This window comes from Sinocyclocheilus grahami, unplaced genomic scaffold (assembly GCF_001515645.1).
Source record: "Sinocyclocheilus grahami isolate Dianchi unplaced genomic scaffold, SAMN03320097.WGS_v1.1 scaffold1055.1, whole genome shotgun sequence".
Lineage (NCBI taxonomy): Eukaryota > Metazoa > Chordata > Actinopteri > Cypriniformes > Cyprinidae > Sinocyclocheilus > Sinocyclocheilus grahami.
In genome coordinates this window covers 83081-98611 of record NW_015506234.1, presented here as the reverse complement: position 1 = coordinate 98611, position 15531 = coordinate 83081, and positions in this window count along the sequence as shown.

The following is a 15531-nucleotide window of genomic DNA, read 5'->3' as shown; positions in this document are numbered from 1 at the left end:
ATATATACATAAACATACACACACACAGTAATGTTTGCTATGGTAAATTATATATAAATGTATTTAATATATGAATAACTTCATTTATATAATTTAAATTCATGATTTACTCTAGATACTCTTAGGGTTTTTCTTTTAATTTTACAGTATGATATTGTGACTGACTGAATAAATTAAATATATGCAGTTTGATGTTGTCTGTGTGGTTGTTATTCATAATTTCCTGAGTCAGCCTCCACTGAATTAATGAGTCATCAATCTTTTGCATCATTTAGTAGTAAATCCTGTTATACTTTTGCATCATTCAGTGGTAAAACTTGTAAAACTATTGCATAATTTATTGGTCAAGTTGTTGCAGACGTGCTGTATTGACATGCACACTCTCAGACATATAATGAACAAGTAATCTGATTACATTTTTTACGTTTATTAAAAAAGTTAGACTGGGGCTGAAGGCAGGTTCAGGGTGAATCACAGTGATTTCAGGTATGACTGAACATCACGTCCCCTCCTATCTAAACCATCTCTGAAGTGTTACAGCTGTGTCATCATTAACTGCGCACGCCTGCATGACACAGAATTCCACTAATGCAGTATTTATCAGAATGCTGTACAGCACAGACGAGTTTAGGAGGAGCAAACTTTCCATTTCTAGAGAAAAGGGAGTGCTGCCAGTATCAACACAGGTGTAAAATGTTTGGGTGGAGACAGCTAGTTTTTGTGTACTGAGTATATTAATCGAAACACAGGATCACAGACTTCATTTTAGAGGGCTTCGGTCCTCTGGGTCCCGTAAAGCGCATTATCATTCTCCAGCCCAAAACAAATAGGCAGGTCTAATGGCATGCTGAGAATCACATGGCATGCTGTTGTTGCAATACACAAACTAAACTGTTCGACTAAGCTGTTCTCAAATCACTACTCTTGAGCACTTTTATAGTTAATGTAGCTGTTTGCTTCTGTGTTCATGTTGCTAATAGGTGTTTACTTATGATTTTTGGCATGATTCATCAGTGTTGGTTTACCTATTAGTGCACGTGTTGAGACAACAAAGCTGGAATGTCCTGAAGATCGTCTCTTCCTGATTAACTTGGCTGTCGCCTACATGCTTTTAGACACCGTTCAAGTGTATCTAGATAGTCGACCTTTTGGTACTTTGTCACATCTTTACTCAACTCCTGCCAGCAAAACCACTAATATCTGTTAGTGTTAAAGAGATTGGTTGACTCTTGCTGTGTCACTGTGGTCTTCAGCTGACAAAACCTGTTAAAGAGAGAAACAGAAACACAGTGTGCTTCCAAAGAAAGGCATTACTGTTACATCAGAATCAGAATCAGAATCAGAATGAGCTTTACATGCAATAATATTGATAAAAGATGGTTGAGGACATGAAAGAACTCATCACAAATTTCCAAAGTGAAAAAAAGAAAAGTTCAAGGGATGAAGACTGATACTCACAAATGTTTGTCTGCTCTTCCAAGAAAAGAAGCCTCGGGAGGGGGAGGGGAATGGTTTTGCCAGGGCCACTGGCTCAGGCCTGCATATATTACCCACTATGTCTTTAAAAGTGTGCCAGAGACTTTACCGCAGAGGACGCCCCACATCGAGAACAATAATGGCCCTCAATGCTTACCATCTGCAGGGAGAAAAAAGCCATTGCTGCACGTGTTCTTAGCAGCACCTCACATGAACTGACTCGCACATTACTGAGCTGGGCTCATATACCTCAGTGCATACACTACAAAACAAGTGCACACTGAAGTTTCACATTCAAGTTTTATAGGGAAAGTTCACCCAGAAATTACAATTCTGTAAATATATAGTCATTCTCATGTTATTCCAAACCTCACAAGCTGAATTCATGAAAAATATCCAGCCCCAAAATGAAAAAAATAAATAAATAAAATTTAAATGAAATAATAAAATAAAAAATAAAATAAAACGTTTAATTAAAACGTTTTGAATAATATACTGGAAACTAAAATAGAATATTTTTAAAATGTAAAATATTTTTTTGAATAACCTACTGGGAATTCTAAATATAAAATAAAAATAACAGAAAAGAAAAATGTTTTAAAAAATGTAAATTAATTTTTTTTAATAATATACATAAATAAAATAAAATAAGTACGTATTTATTTTTAAACTTAACCCCAGTTTTCATTTGTTTTTATTGACGAAAAAGGCCAGGATACTCAGGATAAAAATTCACCTTTTGTGTTTCACAGAATAAAGAAAGTCAGATTTACAATTTAATTACATTTTCTGGGTGAACTGTCCATTTTAGTTTGTTTAAATGTTTAATATCTGAGAAAATGCCTTTGGAAGTAAGCAAAAATAAACACCCTCACAAGAGTTTGCCAATTAATTAGGGAAAACCAGTGATAGGTCCCCAGGACAAAGCCTTTCAGTGTGTATTGAGAAAGAGAGGGGTGCTTACAAGTGTCAAGGTGAAGTGCAGGGTTTTTGGGAACAGATTGATGGGCCCAGCTGTCCCTAAGGAGTGAGGCCAGACAAAGCTGGGCAGCTGGTCACCTGTAGCTGAGACAAGTGCTGACACTTCTGGATCACTGGATCACTATTCACTGGGAACCCAATTATTGCCTTACAGTCATCCTGTATTCTTACCGCTCCTGATTATAGAGTAGCAACAACCTTTGAGTATTATACAGAACAATGTGTGCTGACAGCAGAATAAAACTAAGCAAATATACACAGAATTTTTAAGGTACATTTTGTAGAATTTTCAGAAAATTCCAACCCTGATCAGCAATAGAATGCATTATTACCCACCCACTTTTTCAGCGGAACTTGTTACGCAAGTATTTTTTCCATTAATTTTTCTATAGTGGTTATAAAAAAGTGTTTATTAAATCGTTTGAACCAATGATTGAGCTACAAGGTGAATCACAACATTACAAACTTTTATTTGAAGCAAGTATTTGAAAATCAGACAAAAAAGACAAATGTACAAGACTGTGTACTTAATGGCACTGTGTACTTTAGTGAGGGAACTACAATTCTAAGTAAATGACATAATTAAAAAATTATATAAACAAAAAATATAGAACCATTTATTTAGAGTTGTTGACTATGTCTATAGAAACAATACATTTTAGGTTTACTGCAAAATATGCATATGTGACCCTGGACCACAAAACCAGTCTTAAGTAGCACGGGTATATTTGTAGTAATAGCCAACATAATACATGGCCATGTATGGTACATAATACAATAGCCAACATTGTATGGGTCAAAATCATTAGGATATTAAGTAAAGATCATGTTCCATTTGTAAATTTCCTACTGTAAATATATCAAAACTTAATTTATGATTAGTAATATGCATTGCTATGAACTTCAGTTGGACAACTTTAAAGGCAATTTTCCCAGTATTCTGATTTGTTTGCACCCACAGATTACAGATTTTCAAATAGTTGTATGTCGGCCAAATATTGTCCTTACAAACCATACATCAATGGAAAGCCTATTTATTGAACTTTCAGATGATGTATAAATCTTAATTTCAAACAAATTGACCCTTATGACTGGTTTTGTGGTCCAGAGTCACATATAGGCCTAGTCAAATATTTAAGTATTCAGAGAATGTAGGGAGACAGCATCATGGGTAATGTAGTATTTTTACAGCACATTCCACTGTTCAATTAATTTCAACAGATGGCTTCAACAACCGCATATTCAATTGATTAACAAACTCACAACAGCTCTGTCTTTAAAGATTTATAAGTTATTGTTAAAAATCAATCTCTCCATGGAGAAAATTAATGAAGTTATTACTTCTGGAGCCCGACTGTTGCACACTATTGGATGGGTCAACAGCAGTAGCACAAACAACACAAAACACATAAAATAAGCTGTACAGAAGAACTAACTTGTGCCCCTTGTGAATAATTAAGCATATAAATTGGAGATTAAAAAAACAGAGACTCCAAAGCTGAGTTAGACACAGGGGTTAATCTGCAGGCGGAGGAGAGCGGAGACACCCTTCCCCCCAGAGCTTCTGCCTCACTCAGAGACAGACGGATCCAGCCAGTGACATGACATCATCAGATGCCCCCCCCCCTCTCTCTCTCTCTAAAGACAAGCTCAGAAACGTGAAGCCTACTTTCCCTCCGGAACTCTGTCACGGGGTGCAAAGACAAAGAACTGTTTGTTTTTTCTTTCACGTTAGAACTTTCCTTAAAACTCGGGTACGGAAAGAGTTAAATAATTGGGTTCTTATATTTGAAGAAAAATTTATCCACTTTATTTTGACTTTAAAAAAACTTTTTATATTCGTAAAGCTTTTAAATATTGAATACTGCCTACTTCTAAAATATTAGGTGTTTGTTGATAACAGCTCTGGTGCTGGTATGTTCTCGATCGCATCTGCACCATAGGCACTCACTGTTTCCAATAGTTCCTTTCAGTTCCAACAAACACTCATTATACTGACCCTGCCCTCAATGTGTATGTGTGTTTTTCTCCTCCACAGACTCTCTGTGCATGTCTTTGGCAGCTGAGGAGGGGGGAAAAAAGAGAAAGAGAAAAGACTCAACTGGTTTTGTTTACTTAGCAACATTGCAAGGCTGTAAACTAATGCCTTCACGAGTCTGTCCCGGAGGGATTTTATTCAATATTGCTCACATTGATTTACAGTTTGTTATAGACTAAGTATATATCAATATTGATTTGTTGATTGGAGCTTGAAAGATGTCAGGTTATATTAAGAAACTATTTCTACAGTACACTACACTGTAAAAAAAATGTACGGTAAAAAAACGGCAGCTGTGGTTGCCGGAATTTTACTGTGAAAAATACGGTAGCAACGTTTTAGGTTTTAACTTAAGTTTACAGTTAAATACCGTAATTTCATTAACTGATATAATGTTAATATAACAACCTATTAAAGTGCTGTTTTGTTCCTTTGTAATACACTGATAACCACCAAATGCAGGTGGTGATGAGAAAGTCACGTGATGAACCAAAGCCCATCACAAGCAGCTTTTAAATAATAACATATATAGAAGGTGCAGAGTGTCATTCACACAAACTAAACACCATCATAGTAACCCACATGAAACTGAAATAATGTAATAAACATTCATTTAACAACATTAGGTGTAACACACAACCCTAATATACAAAACTGATAAGAAAAAACTAAGAAGAAACATAGTTATTTCAACAAAAAAACATCAAATTTGAAATGTAACGCAGGGAATTCTGGGAATGTCAATTTACGGTTATTCACTGTAAATTTTACGGTCTTTTTCACTTCCAAAAACGGTATACTACCGTAAAATTAATGTCCAATACATGTAATGTCCGATACAGTTTTTTCACCGTGTATAGTAGGGGAATTTACCGTTAACCATTTAACAGGTTTTTACTGTAGCATATTTACAGTCTTTTACCGTTAAATTCACGGTCATTTTTTACAGTGTATAAAAATATGGAAGCTTCTATATATATACTGTATATATATATATATATAGAGAGAGAGAGAGAGAGAGAGAGAGGGAGAGAGAGAGAGAGAGACAGAGAGTGTGTGTTTTGGTTCATTTAATCTCATAATTCTAATTCCCCCCCCCCTGCAATTCTGAGTTCATATGCCTGATTTATATATAAAAATCGCGAGTTATAACAGAATTGCGAGATTGAAACTCGAGATTGCAAGTTTATATCTCTCGCAATTCTGAGAAAAAGAGTTTGAATTGTGAGATATAAACTCAGAATTGTGAGAAAAAAAGTCTCAATTGTGAGATAAACAGTCACAAGTACCTTTTATCATTTTTATCCTGTGGCAGAAATAAGATTCCATAAAAAATGATTCTTCAAAGTAAATATAACAAAGATTAATGGAGCATATTTTATACGAAAATACTGTTTCAGTCATTCTTCTTCAAAATTCCATGTTTAATTCAATGTTTACTTGCTGTTTGTTTGTAATTATTTGTGAAATTTACAAGTACATTTGACATTTCTTACACCTTTTTTTTTTTTTTTTGGTGTAGATCCAGGCTACTTGATGTAACAAGCTGTGGATCTGAGGATACAAATAACAGAGAAAGTTCATTTTAATTATTAGGGACCAAATAACAGGTTCATTTCTTGTAGCTTAATGCTTCAGACAAACCTCTTTCACACCGCAGCCCCCGTCTCTGCACAGGAACACAGTAGAAAGTGAACGGAGGGTCATGAATTTAAAGCTGCAAAGGTTAATGATGAGTGACAAGTGGATTAAAATGGCCAGATCCCAGACAGTGGCTGACTCTGACCAACCCCCCTACCAGCGTTAAAGATCTTTGTAGTTTCACGACGGAGTCTGATCTCCTCGCTGATCATTCATCAATGTTCAACATCTCAGTAGAAACAACAGGACAGAGGCCTATGGTCTCAGTGTGTGGTCAGATGATCTCTGTTCTTGTAACACGCTGAGAGACTTTTATAGATAATTACCGTGTTTGCGAGATTCTCTCACACATTTGGAATTAAAATTAAACTTTTAAAATCTGATCAGATGTTCCATATTAGCAACCTTGTTTATTTTGATAAATGCATATGCAATGTGCGAGATTCAAGCAATATGCAAATGCATGCTGTAAAAAAATATATTTTTAAGTTGTAAGTAAAGTTGCAAAGTTGTCAGATGAATAGCATTTTTTTACTTGATTGACAAATGGCTAAAGAAAAGCATTTGGCAAAACGGCAAATAAAAGCATTTGGCAAATAGAGAGAGAAAAGCATTTGCCAAATGCTTTTTTAAAAAGCGATTTAAAATGTGCAATTAAAATGATTACTAATATTTATTAATATTAATTATTAATTAATTTTATTGTTTTATTAATCTACATTTTAAAACACGAATTAAACAAAGAGTTTTAAATTTGTCTATTAAATTTGTCATTTAAAAATTATTGTTTTAATAAATTATTTTATTGTTTTATTTAACTATTTAAAAACACAAATTAAATAAACAACTTTAAATATGTCTATTAATTTGTCCATTTCAAAAAGTTCCCTGAACAATTTCTTTTAGTACTTTTAAGCAAGAAATCCAATTCCATTGCCAAATTAATGAGATCATTTCGCTAATAATTCAATTTAAATAATAATTGCAAAAGGTGTGTTTACAGTGGCATAAATGCTATCCAATAACTGAGGGCCTGAGGCCTGCTATATGGCCTAACTATTAAATAACGATATATAACAAACAAAAAACAATTATTATTTTTATGACATACCGACAAAAGGTGTGATGTGTATCTTTTGTTAAACAATGTACAGTAATATAAGCAACTTGTCAGTAACTACACGGTTATGTGTCACAATAGCAGTGAACTGTGTGTTCGAATTGCTAAAAATAACCCGTTTATTAGATTAGTTTGTTTGGGTATAAGGCTACACTGGTTGTGCTGTATCTGTTTGATTCACTAAAACAAACTTGTTCATAAGAGTCACTTGTTCAGGAATTAAACAACGCTGGCTGTGCTGTATGTTTGTGATTCACTAGAATTGGTTCATAAGAGTCATTCATTCGGGAATTGAACAACACAGGATGCACTTGATGTATTTGATTAACTAAAACTGGTTCCTAACAGTTTGGGATTTGGACAACATCAGTTGCCAGATATTTTTACTGCATGTTTTTGATTTACTAGAACTGGTTCACAAGAACTGGTCATTTGTTTGGGAATTGGACAACACTGATTTCATTGTATGTATTTGATTCACTAAAGCAAACTGGTTAGTAAGAGTCAATTGTTTTGGAATCAGACAACACTGGTCATGCTGAATGTTTAGGATTCACTAGAACTATATGTTCTGATTCACTGGAATTGGTTCATAAGTGTCATTCATTCAGGAATCAGCACTAATTGCGCCGTATGTGTTTGATTCAGATGATTTGGTTCAAGCAGTCATTTGTTTGGGTATCAGACAGCACTGGTTGCGCTGTATGTGTTTGATTCACTAAAACAATTTGATGATAACAGGAACGACCATCATTTTAAAAACCAAGGCATTTGCCTATGCAGAACTGACCTTAAAAAAATAACCTATATTGCGAAATATTCACTGCAGTACCAGCGTGACAAGTTGCCCCAGATTCATACTTGACCACAAACACACAGCTCAGGGATTCTGAACACTACATGCTGGTTTCAGTGTGCCTTATATTATTTCTTTTCAGGGACCTACAAGGAATGTGTATGAGTGTGTGTGTGTGTGTGTGTGTGTGTGTGTGTGTGTGTGTGTGTGTGTGTGTGTGTGTGTGTGTGTGTGTGAGAGAGAGGGGGAGGGGTGAGGTGGGCAGACTCACAACAGTGTGGTTTCAATGTTGAATTTTACAATCACACAGGCTGCATTTCAACAAAAACAACAGGATATTTTGGCTTCACAGAGTTTGATAGAGACAGCAGAGGAAGTGTTTCATATTGACCCGAGCTGATTACCCCACAGCGCAATCGACGGAGACATGAGAACAGAGAAATGGGGATGTATGCAGAGCTGTGTGAGCAGCATCTCCAATCAGGCAGCTTAGGAAGAGGATGGAATGGGAATTTCTTTTTTTCTTTTCAGGGTCTTAGAGGGAATGTGTGTGTGTGTGTGTGTGTGTGTGTGTGTGTGTGTGTGTGTGTGTGTGTGTGTAAGAGAGAGGAAGGGCTGAGTTTGGCAGAACCTCAACACTGTGTTGTTACCAAGGCTATAACAACGTGCGGGCCAACTGCAGGTGCCGCCGCAACAACAGCGTTTCCCAATTAGGGACCCTGAGAGAGCCCCAATAATGAAATGTGCCCCCGGGCTGCGCTGGGTTAACTAAATGGATCCACAGTCGTTTAAAGTTAACAAAAGGCTGACTCAGGAGGCATTTGAATGCCCACCCCCATCTCCGTGTCCCACTCTCATTCATATCGCACAGTTAAGGGCGTGCTTTAATTCGGGGGGCTGATTTCAAAATAAGGGATCCCCCCGAACAGGGCAAATCTATCATTGGCGGTTAACAGTTTTCAACTCCGAAGTGAGATTAAACATATCCAGAGGGAAGATCCCATAAAAATGTAAGTACACAAGTGAAGAAACTTAAACAACTAATCCCATTCTTGCAGCCAAAATGCTCACACACACTCAGACCAGCTTTGCCCTCAGAGCTTGAGAAAGGAACCGAGTCGTCCTGTTTTCCGAGGGCTAGTGTCCACACATCCGCTTCCACAAAGGCCCCATTGAAAGTGCACCCAGGTTAAAGTGTGTTTGAAAACCCTGTTTAACAGCACAGAAAAGGAGGCACAACCCTGACTGAGAGCAGAACCAGCAGGCCTCACACTGCCTGCTTTACTGCCAGCCTCAACACACACACACACACACACACACACACACTGGCTGTTGTGCTGACACTTACTTTTTCTGTCTCCCTCTCCCTTCCTGGTGAACAATATGAAGGGAGGTGCAGGAGAGGAAGTAGCCAGGCTGGGTGGTGAGCGGGAGGGAGGAGCGGGCCCCTCTCTTTCCCATGTGAAGGACAAGTCTGTTGGAGCGTCAGTCTGGGGCCGTGATTGTGTTCGGCGCCTGGCTGCGTCTCACAGAAGACCCCCATTAATCACTGGAGCAGGTCTCTCTCTCTCCCTCGCTCTTTCTCTTTTTCTGCCCTTATGCAACGCACCACCTACATCCAGAACCACACACACAGAAGAGACATGTGCGCACACATTTAGCCCTTCTAACATGCAGACATGCTGAAAACACTGCACTTTCCACAAATAGGCTAGAAAATAAGGCTCCAAACTCGTAAAAAGTTACTTTTTTTTATTTCAACAAATGGGCAAGTTCACAGAAAACGAAAAATTTCATCATTTATTCATCCAAACTTTTGGGACCAACCTGATCTCATGGCAATTTGTACTTATTTTATGAGGTGGCTAATTCATGCGAATTAGTACGATGTCACTCATACGAATTTGTACAAGTTTTGCTAAAACGTACATATTTGACAAGTTCCCCAATTCTTATAAAATGACCTACCCCTAATCCCACCCCTAAACCTATACCCGTCACTGGAGTCTAGACAAAACGTACAAAATCATATGAGTGAGGTCGTACGACTTAGCCACCTCTTACAATACATACGAAATGGTCGTGAGATAGCGTTGGCATGACTGACTTTCTTCTGCAGGAAATATTAAATTATATATTAAATATTAAAAGTTAAATACTAAACTTCTAAATATTGAGCATTTAATCCTTCTATTTTTGAATGCAGTGCAATGAACAATGTCAGCTCAACATATTATGTCAACATTATGTAATTTTAATTGTGAAATACAGTTGAGAAGGTCAAGAATTCTGAGGTGGAACAGGCCAAAATCTTTGTCACTTTTCATGCTACGCAAGTTTTATGTTAGATAATACTTTATGTAACACATCTAATAGGCCTCACAACAAGAACATGCATTGTAAAAAAAAAAGTCATGGGACTTTGTTGTACTGTATTTATAGAAAGTACCACCTCTCATTATTGCACACACACATACTCGGAGTTAAATACACAAAGCACAAAATATTTTTAAAAAATTTAAACTCATTCAGTCACACACACACATTCCCAGTTGGACCCCAGTGTCTCTGAATCTCTCACACACACACATACTCATTCATTCCCACAATCATTTATTTACTGAAGTCATGTGGGTGAACAGCATGTAAAAGCATTTCATGAATGCCATAAAAACCAAATGTACTGTAAATACCACTATTTGGAAAAGCTGCAATGTTCTTTTAATCCTCTTGCACTGAGGTGGAGAATGTCAAATAGCTGGCAATCCAACTTGATGAGAGCACTGGAATTGTTGGCTTATTCACATGAGGATTGTTTACCTAAACGTCTAAAGCTGGATACAGACTCTCAGCACTGCTCTGAATGTTAGTGAATGCTCGCCAATTTACATACCTCCTATATCATAACTCCTACATATCTATTATATCTCATGAAATCTTACACTATACTTTAAGGATACAACAACATAACTCTCAACTCATGAATTGTTTTGCATAAAACAGATTATTGGAGCATGGTTTACAAGACAACACTGAAACTGATTTTACAGTTTACAATTTATATGAAAGTATAAAAGTTTATATGTTTCAAACATTTCTCTAAAACACGTTTTTTCTTCACTAGTTCAATTATATTATATTATATTATATTATATTATATTATATTATATTATATTATATTATATTATATTATATTCATTTCCATAACCATGCAGATGGGAACAAAAATACATTTCACCTGAACTTCCTGTCACTCTCCTCCAGCTCTCTAATGCTAATTTATAGAGCAGTGGAGAGCAGAGAAAGAGGGAGGCGGATGGTGCAGCAGGTCAATGGTTTCTTCAGCACATAAACCCTCCTGTAATGAGCAATATTTGTGAAGCATCAAGGTGACAGAGTCTCTAGAGTCGAGAGTCACGCGTTTATACAGGTCCCCTTCAACCACACCTCCTGCACTCATTACACTGCACACACAAGCTTTCTGTGAGCCACTCAGGAACCAGGGATGGAAATTAATACTTCCGGCCAAACATATGATGAAGTTCCTCTTTTATACTGGCAATAAATTCCTACGTTTTTAAATGGTGTGTTGTGATTCAGAAATGTTAATATCACACTTTCTTATTTATTGTAACACTATTAAAAAAATACAACAAAAATAAGTTTTCAATATTTAAACAATGGTCAATAGAGTAAACAATGTATATATATATATATATATATACTGTATATATATACACTTATTATTTTTATTATATTATATTTTATAGACAGCATATATATATATATATATACACATACATACATATTTATGTATTATTATGATTTGTTATTTACTATTATATTTTCATATACAGCGTATACTGTAATACTGCATATATACTTTTATATTCAGCATATAAAATATAATATATATATATATATATTATATACAGTATATACATTTATTTATATATTATTATGGTTATTATTGTTATTTTTTGTTAAAAATAATACTAATAATAACAACAGTAATAATCTAATTAATAGTGAATTATTTCAAATATATCATTATATATATAATCTTGAATGAATTTATATATATTTTATTAATTAAATATAGTGTTAAGGAAGAAAATGTTATCACATCAAGCATTCATAGAGTTGCTGTGATCAATCATTTAATATCATTACAGTCATTGCAGTGACAGCATTTGGTATAAATAACAATTAAAAGAGAAATTATGCAGATGTTGATGATAGTATCATAACATTGGGATAAATACATTAGATAAACAACAAACAAAACATACCAGTGACATAAACAAGACAGGGAGGCTGATGTCTCTCTATTGTTCCTGTGCATGATAAACATGTTTATCGCTGAACCCAGATTATGTGAGCTGGGATTAGAATTTATCCGTATTCCCATACACAACACTGGAATCTCATTATGTACAGGAACAGTATCTTTTCAAAACATTAAATGCTAGAAAAACACCATTTCACACACAGTCTCTTAAAGTGCCATTCTGAAATATGGACAGACCATCATTTAGTCTGATCAAAACACACTCAACTAGGACAAATGGGCCTTTTGATTGGCAGAGACTGAGTGAATGGCACAGTAACATTGTAAGCAGGCCTGGGTTGTGTGTGTGTGTGTGTGTGTGCGTGTGTGTATTCTGAGTGTCTATGCCAGGTCACTAATGGGTGTGAGGATGTATTGCTGTGTCAGTTTGATGAAGCACTGCCTCTGGAAGCTTCCCATCCATCGGCGGTGATTAATCAACCCATCAGAGGCTGTTAATCATGGAAACAATACACAGATTACAGACACACACATGCATCCTAAACAGCTCATACACATGAAGTGAGATCAGACACCAGACAGTGATTTGTATTTAATTTTACAATAATAAATCATCAAACACACTTGATTGGCTATTTGCATGTTTGTTTGTTTTGCAATACACTTTGCACAAAAGTTGTTTTATATAAATGTGTAAAAAACATTTATGCTGCCAAACACTGTTTTCCAAATATCTACACTTCATTAAAACATTTCTGGCAAATTTCTGACAAATTTAACAAACATTAGCAATTGGCAAACATTTTTCTTGTTTTAAAGATAAGTTATATCAAATTTAGTGAAGTTTGTATTCATACTATCAGAAGCATTCATAATAAAACTGATTTAAATAGATTCATTTGGGTTATAAAAGTGTATTCATTTGCCATTAAAGTAGCAATCAGTGATGAACTGTAACGCTGTTAAAAAAAACATCTGACACCTGAGAGGTGTAAATCCTTCACTTATAACAAAAAGCCACTCATTCCTTAAAGTACAACCACCTCGCTCTTGATGTATTTCACACAGTAATTTGCATGTAAATGATTGCCTTCATGTCTACACATGCAACGTAAGCTGAATTTGACAAAAAGCAAGCTTTGTGCTCCTTAGAAATCTTGATGAATGTCTCTTAAGTAAGCCGTAAGCAAATAACATCTTTTCTTTTCATCTTATTAATGTATCCCCAACAGATGCGGAGCGGATTATCTCGATTAGTCCTTTCTTCTGGCCCTGTTTTGTTGTTTTGCATCTAAGTCTATCAGACCGGCTTCTGTAATAAACTACAGGAACAAAACTCAATGTTTCCTTACACTCTTAAAAACAGAGGTCCCAAAGGGGGGTTTTGTGGAAGCCATGTTATAAAAAAAGAAAATAAGTTATAGGGATAGTTCACACAAAAATTTTAATTCTGGCATTAATTACTCACCTTCACGTCGTTCCAAATCCATAAGAACTTCATTCATCTTTGGAACACAAATTAAGATATTTTTGATGAAATCCGAGAGCTGCATACACAGCAATGCAACTGGCACATTCAAGGCCCAGAAAGGTAGTAAGTACATCATTAAAATAATTCATGTGACATCAGTGGTTCAACCGTAATGCGTTGATCCATTGATTAAAATGAAAATAGCAACTTTATTCAACAATTTCTTCTCTTCTGTGTCAGTCTTCACGAAAGTACCAAGAGAAGAAATTGTTGAATAAAGTCGATATTTTTGTTAAACCACTGGATTGTTTTAACGATGTCCTTACTACCTTTCTGGGCCTTGAACGTGTCAGTTGCATTGCTTTCTATGCAGGGTCAGAAAGCTCTTGGATTTCATCAAAAATATCTTTATCTGTGTACCGAAGATGAACGAAAGGTTTTACGCATTTGGAACGACATGAGGGCGAGTAATTAATGACAGAATTTTCATTTTGGACTGAACTATCCCTTTAACTGCAAATTTTTCATCTCATAATTCAAATTATTTATTTATTTATTTTATTTAAATTGTTTTACAAAAAAAACTATTTTTGCAATTCTCAAGATATAAACTCGTAACTCTCCAAATTGTGAGAAACTACGAGAAAAAAGTCAGAATTGTGAAATAAAGACGCAATTACCTTTTGTGCAATTCTGTTTTTTTAAACAAACAAAAAAAGACAGAATTGCCAGATGTTAACTCTCTAGAATTCTGAGAAAAAAGGTCAGAACTACGATATATATAAAGTCAGAATTGTGAAATAAAGACGCAATTACCTTTTGTGCAATTCTGTTTTTTTAAACAAACAAAAAAAGACAGAATTGCCAGATGTTAACGCTCTAGAATTCTGAGAAAAAAGGTCAGAACTACGATATATATAAAGTCAGAATTGTGAGATATAAATTGAATTGCAAGAAAAAAACTTCACAATTCAAAAAAAAAATTTCTCATTGCGAGAAAAAAAAAATCTGAATTGCGAGATAAAAAGTCGCAATTACTTTTTATTTTTTGTTATGCAGAAATGGGCTTCCATAGTTTTCACAAGCTTTATTCCACTATAAAGACCTTTTTTGTGGAATGGAAAGGTTCCATGGATGTTAAAGGTTCTTTATGGAACCACAACATCCAATAAAAAAACTTTATTTTTACAAAGTAGATGTGCATTCCCTTCGTTTTGGAACAGAACTGAGACTATCACACTTCCCAGAATTCCCTGAAGCCACTTCACATGACAATAGATTTCTTTTAGGTATCGTTCTCCACAGACGCAGCTGTTCTGTTGCAGAGGCCAATCCTGTATTTTCATTTCAGTAATTAGACCCATTGATTAACCCGACGTTGGCTGCATTCCACGAGAGACGGGAACCTGCTATTTTCCATCTCCCTTAACCACATGTTTGATATCAAAGATGACTCATCATTTTAATTGTCGTTTCCAAACCCTGACTGCGTGTTTTTACTGGCACCTTGCAGCTGTACAGAGGGGGAGTTTTATTTTTCCGCTGACCTCTCTCTAGCTCGTTCTCTCCCGCTCTTTCTCTTTCCTGACCGCGAGATGATGAGATATGAGAGTCGGGTGGTAAATTAGAACAACGGGCAGTTTTCCACTGCATATACAAGATGTGCTAATTTAGGCAATGTGGTCATGGTGTGTCCTCGCCCCTCGTAACCGTCGGC